The following is a 6,443-nucleotide window of genomic DNA, read 5'->3' on the forward strand; positions in this document are numbered from 1 at the left end:
TTTGGAGTTACATCATGGCAAGGTAACGACAAATCCAAACCCCTACCAAAGTGTGTATGTGTGCGCGATTTAGTGTTGACTATAGTAGACTATAGCTCTTCCGACTTTCTAATTCTTTCTTTCAAGCTAAAGTTTATTTTGCCGCGCTACTATGTATTGTAATATTGTAATATCTGTTTGTTTATGTTTGTAATATGTTTCATTTTGTCTCGCTGTTGATTTGCAGAGACCTTCAGATTAATTAAACTGTGTGACGAAGCAAGGGAAAGTCATTCATCATTGGTGGTTTTGCCATTACCTGAGGAGGAAATTGCAAGGCAAAATGCATGGTTTCAACCAAAAATGTATATTCTGGAAGGTTTTGTACAGGATGTACACCTGTGGCTATTAGAGGTGAAACAGCAAATGCACGTCATTGTTCAGAAGGAACCACCAATACATGTCACTGTTGAAAAGGAGCCACAAACACCGGTCACTGCTGAAAGTGAAATGTTGAGTGCTGTACATTCTGATGATATTGGACCCCATGACAGTATATCAAATGTATCAAAATCCACACACAAATCCACTCCATCAAAAGCATCTTCAACTTCATCTGCTCATCATAGCTCAGGCTGAAAAGATTGCTCTCATGGAACAGCTGGCTGCCTTACACAAAAAAAACATGAAATTGACGCACAACAGGAACAACTCAGAATGCAAAAGGAGCAACTTTAAATGGAGACTCAGCTGGCAGCAGCAAATGCAAAGGCCCATGTACTGGAAACCATGGGCCAAGGAACTCATCAAGAGTGTCAAGTGGGACAAACTCAAAGAAAGGAGCTGCTGCTCCAAAGGAAACAACCCCATTCAACCCAAATGCAAATACATGCCTACCTGATCAAACTCCACAAAAAGGAAATGTGACAATGGAAACCACAAAGCCTCCCTCCCAGCCACAGGTTGTGAGACCAAAACAACCACTTCATGAAAAAACTGCCAAAGACTCCTCTAATGCAATACTCTCTCCCCAAGCAAAATGTTCAAACCGAAAATATGATAAATCAAAATGTGCAAACTGAAAATGTGCAGCTTCATGGGAAAAATAATGTTCAAGGTCATGTCACTCACACTACACCCCCTGCAGGTGATATTTGTAATGTGCTACGAAGACAGAATGAAAAAACTGCTTTACTGGTTAAGCAAAATCTGTATTCCACTTTACCACCAAGAGACATTCCAGTTTATGATGGTGACCCATTGCAATATGAAATGTTTATCAGGGCATTTGAGAGAGGAGTGGAGAAAAAGACTGACGATTACAGTGACTGCTTACATTACTTTGAACAATATACAAAAGGCCATCCAAAAGACCTGATTCAAAGCTGCCAACAATATGCCTCCATCTCAGGGCTATCAAAGAGGAAAAGAGCTGCTCAAAGAGCATTTTGGGAATGAGCACAAGATAGCAACGGCATATATGGAAAAGGATTCTGCCTGGGCAGCTATCAAAATGGGAGGATGTGAAAGGATTGCAGGCATTTTCTCTTTTCCTCAGAGGCTGCTGCAATGTGATGGAAAATATGGCTTATATGGAGGAGATGAACGTTGTTTCAAATATGGGGACCATTCTCATGAAGCTGCCATACAAGCTCAGATAAATCTGGAGGAACAAGGCATGCGAGCTACAGGAGAGGCATGGACATGGTGCTAAGCTTTCTGACCTTGTACAATTCATAGAGAGACAGGTAAAAATACTGTCTGACCCGCTGTTTGGAAACATCCAAGATGCTAAGCAAACTACAACTGTCAAAACCTCAACCATCATCAAACCAAGAGACACAAGAGACATTCCAAGAAGAAGCAGTTTTGCCAAAACAGTAACACCCATAGAAACAGCAGTGCAGTCAAATGGAGTGGAAAGAAGTGTATTCATCAGCTATCATAATTATTGTCTTTTCTGCGATAAAAGTGGTCACACATTGGAGCGGTGTCCACAGATGAAAGAGAGAAGACACAGAGAGAAGATGGACTACTTAAAGGAAAAGGGAGTCTATTTTGGCTGTTTGTAAAGAGGACACTTAAGCAGAGACTGCTAGCCTGGTTCCAGACGAATCTGCCTTTGCAAAATTGCATCGCACTTTAGCCCTCGGCAGATTAGGTCTGGCCCCCCTCAATAGAGATTTCATTTCTCTCCCTCCGAAGTCGTGAGGGACCAATCAGGGCCCAGTATCCAAATGTGGGCGGGCTTATCACCTTATTGGGATCTTTTTGTAACCGCCCCTTGGAAAAAAATCTATCATTGATAGGGACCAGACTAATATCCACGCAGTGTGTCGTGTGATATTGTCTGGCCACGCGAGGCTAAGAGACTGCACAAGTCGTTTAACCTGTGATACATGCGAACAAAACCATCCTGATATACTCCACATTGAAGAAACAGATAAGAAATCAATGGGAAACAATGCTGCTGTCGTCTCACCTCACATGTGGTCATATTGGGGCCGGTGATGAAACCTCCATCTTCTCCATAGTACCCGTTCAAGTGAAGAGCCACAGGGAGACAGTGTTGCAAACATATGCATTTTTGGACCATGGAAGCACATCCACATTCTGCACTGAAAACTTAATGAGAAGGCTAAACATTACCGGACAAAAAACAAATATTCTTCTCCGCACAATGAACCAAGTGAAGCCTGAGACCAGTCACCATATCTCAGGTTTGGAAATAGCCAAGTTGGACAAACATTATTTCATACAACTCCCTAAGATGTTCACTCATAAAACCATGCCTGTTTCACAACACACTATTCCAAAAACAACAGGGCTTGTCACCATGGCCTTATTTGAAACACATCAAACTGCAAGAAATAGACTCTGGTGTTGACCTACTGATCGGCAGAAATGCTTCAAAGTTATTGGAACCTTTGGAGGTGGTTAACAGCCAAGCAGATGGACCATATGCTGTGAGGACCCTATTGGGGTGGGTCATCTATGGTCCCTTGATAGGAGACAACAATGTCAGGGATGAGACTGGCTGCACTGCTGCGGCTGTCAATCATATCATATATCCAGAAAAACAATCAAGACTTCAGTGAAAGAACAAGCAAGGAAATGGAAGCCAAGTCAGGGTAGGATGAAAGATGGATTACTGCGTGAAACAGATCTGTTCCGCAAGGTGGCTTGCCTCCCACAAGAAACGTTGGTGGTTATGTCCTCATACCCTTTCGCCGTGGTCTGGAACAGCAATATTAAAGGTTACATTTTCTTTTTCTTTCAGCTAGTTCCCATCACGGCTGCACCTTCCTCGATCATCACCTGCTTGTCTCTCTCAGCACACCCTAAATCTGCTATTTGTCTTGCGTTTCAGCATCCTTCTCCCAATGTCACCTCTCTCCGCCGCAGATAAACCATCTCTACCTCACCTCTCGCTTTATCCACCTCTCTTGCTTTATCGTCTAACCTTCTAACCTGGGCTTATACTCAAATGTAGTCATTTCTGTTCTCATCCCTCCATGTTGCTTCTAATGAGAATCGTAGCATTTTCAATCCAGCCGCCTCCATCTAGTTCTTTGCCCTCTACTAACATGACCACTTGCCCGGTGATTAATTGACAATGGTTCACGTCATTTATTTTCTGATATTGCACTAACATGTTTGTGCTGTCTTTTTCAGGTCATGTATGTCAGGGATGTGTGGTTGGAGGATGGAAAGGAGACGGAGGGTACAATACCTAATAATTGGATCGACAGGGGTATGGGAACCATTAGATGGCCAAATGCCAAACAAACAACTTACAAGATGAGAAAGGACCCCCAGGAGGACTGGCTGACGTTCCAGTTAGTCAAGATAAAGATGACTTCAGGCAGGTTTTGTTTTTGGATCATTTACTCAATAATTCAAGTACAAATAGTTGAATCAATGTTTACAGTTGAATTGTATAACTTCTAGTTAAAGCTTGTGAATGTGACAACCTGACCAGCCAAGCAGAGGAGGATGTGGATGTGGTGATAAGAGGGAAGAGGAAACCTGTTAAAAGACAAGATGATGACTGATGTAGAGTTCATATGTTTCTCAAGTAACTTCTAAATATGAAATGTGTTAACAGAAACTGGGCCTCACATTGTAGACCATTCATGTTCTATATGACGTTTTGTACTTTAACAGAATCTGATGATGATCCGGGGGAGGCGAGCATGATGGGTAACTTTCTTCTATAATCAATTTATAAGTCCAATATCAAAAATGACAATCAAATGCTTTAATAAGGCTGTCTATTTTAGATATGGATATGTTTATTTTTACTTATATATTGCCGCCGTATAGGTGCCCTCCTTTCCTATCGCACCAAGGAAGTTGCAGTCCAGCCAGGACAACAATGTGTTACTCAATGCTTGTTGAGTATTGATGTCAATTTATGAAATATGATAATGATGTATTGGGTACACACAACATGAAATCAGTTACAAGCTGATTGTTATGTTTCAGACTCTGAAAATCAAGCCCTGGATGACCTGGTGGATGTCGTGGTGGACACCATGTCTGTCGAGTTGGAGCATGCTGAGGGGTCTTGGCACAGGGAAATGTCTACACACAGTGAGTATGCATCACATTTAAGCAGTCACCTTTTGTTTACAAATCAATATTTGGTATCTAAGAAAATTCTTTGTCTTTTCCAGGCTCCCGACATGCAAGTGTAGCACCTCGGAGCAGAGAAATGTCCACACCCCGTGAGTATTCACTTTCTCCATTGCACCAACAAATTTAAAGTACAGTCAGTACAAGGTGTTACATGTTGTGCATACTAAAGAAATCATTACCATACCTAATTCATAAGCAATGAGTAAGTAGTTACAGGCTCAATGTGTTGAACTATGTGTATCAGAGGAGATGTGTGATTGTCAACATCTAAGACCAACCAGTAGGGGTAGTCTTTTTCAGTGTGACATGGTATTGTAGTAGTAGTATTATGTCCAAGTATTAAGTCTTTAGTAATGGCTCCAGCCATCAGGCACAGTGATGGCTCCAGACACAGTGTCAGATACCGGCACAGCATCAGGTCCAGGACCAGCCACGACTCCAGGTACAGCAACAGCTCGGAGGCACTCTGTCAGGTCCAGACATGATGACAGGTCACACCGCAGTGATGGGTCGAGGGGCGCGGTCAGGTCCAGACATGACAGATCCAGGGACACCGTCAGGCATGGTGAGTTGTCCAAAGGCCCCAAGTAATCAAAACCTTTACAATTCAGCAAGTAGTAGCATGCACCCCTAATTGTTACAATATGACACATTTATTATTTCTCATCTAATGTATAGTCATCTGTCTTGGAAAGTTTTAATGCAAAAATATCACTTTGTAATTTCTAAAATGTACTTTTGTTCTTCTTACAGATGCTACGCAGTGACTGAGAGGCCAACATGGGCGTTCCCATTGCCAACACAAGGTAAGTTCTGAGCTATTTCAATGAAGACAGGACACTGGCCAAGAAAACTGGGGGACACTTAATTTGCAACCCTTCTCTCTTCTGCCCTTTCTCTCTTTTCTTCCTTTACTGTTCTCTCTCTCTCCTCTCCTATCGGGACACAAACACTGCTCTTCAATAATAGCAGTGTTTTGTATCATTGTAGGGTGGTGTCTATAATGTCAGATAGCATTTTACCTGCCTCTTCAGCGGTCAGTCATGTTAAGAGAATTGAGAACATGGAGGACTTCCAGAGAGAGGAGCAACTCCTCAGTGATGTCCAAGCTTTTAATACCCTGGTAGGCGTTTACAAGAGTCTGGAAGTAATGATCAGCATAACACACTGTAAGATGCACACTTTTTATGTTCCTCTGGGGTATTTTCATGGACGTATTCCAACAGGTGCTGCAACTTTCCCGTATTGGAGGGAAGGACATTAAGGACTGTGTCCAAGTTCTTGACACTGATGTTTCAACATACAATATGAATTAACCCTTTGTGTGATGTTTGGGTGCGCTGTGGTTTTCAATGTCTGAACAATTATTTGGTTAATTCTTCTAGGTGAGGGCATGTTTCCATTCATATGCCTTTTTTAGCTTAACACCTGAACACTCTGTTATGTCATGTCAATGACATAATGGTTGAACATTAAGTGAACATTAGTAGTATAAAGGGTTTATACCATGTTTTACAAAAAATCCTAATCCTACTACATTATTAACATAAATGTCTATTGTTTTTCTTCAGGCTCTTCAGTGCCTGATGGCACAGTTCAGCATGAAGGCGAAGGGGAAAAAGAGAAGACGCCTTTGGAGAAGACTAAGACTTCTAGAGCAATACAAGGTATGTCACGTTGACCAAGGACAGACAAGCGGCACCCGCCAATCTCTACATTGAATTGGGTAAAACATTTCCTTCCCTGTTAACATTAGAAAATACAATGCCATCTGTCTACCGTTGGCTATCATAACATTTTAAATAACTGTGGTGGTTAGGTGT

At 42.0% G+C, this 6,443-nt stretch overlaps 1 long non-coding RNA gene across 1 annotated transcript; it reads left to right on the top strand.

Moving 5' to 3' along the window:
- Positions 1–4,492: 4,492 nt before the first annotated feature.
- LOC311059302 lies at positions 4,493–5,111 on the top strand. The gene is made up of 3 exons (XR_014602152.1): positions 4,493–4,575; positions 4,659–4,709; positions 4,984–5,111. It is a non-coding gene; the product is annotated as an uncharacterized lncRNA (long non-coding RNA).
- Positions 5,112–6,443: the final 1,332 nt, after the last annotated feature.

Source organism: Gymnoscopelus microlampas (assembly GCF_963454915.1).
Source record: "Gymnoscopelus microlampas genome assembly, chromosome: 13".
Classification (NCBI taxonomy): Eukaryota; Metazoa; Chordata; class Actinopteri; order Myctophiformes; family Myctophidae; genus Gymnoscopelus; species Gymnoscopelus microlampas.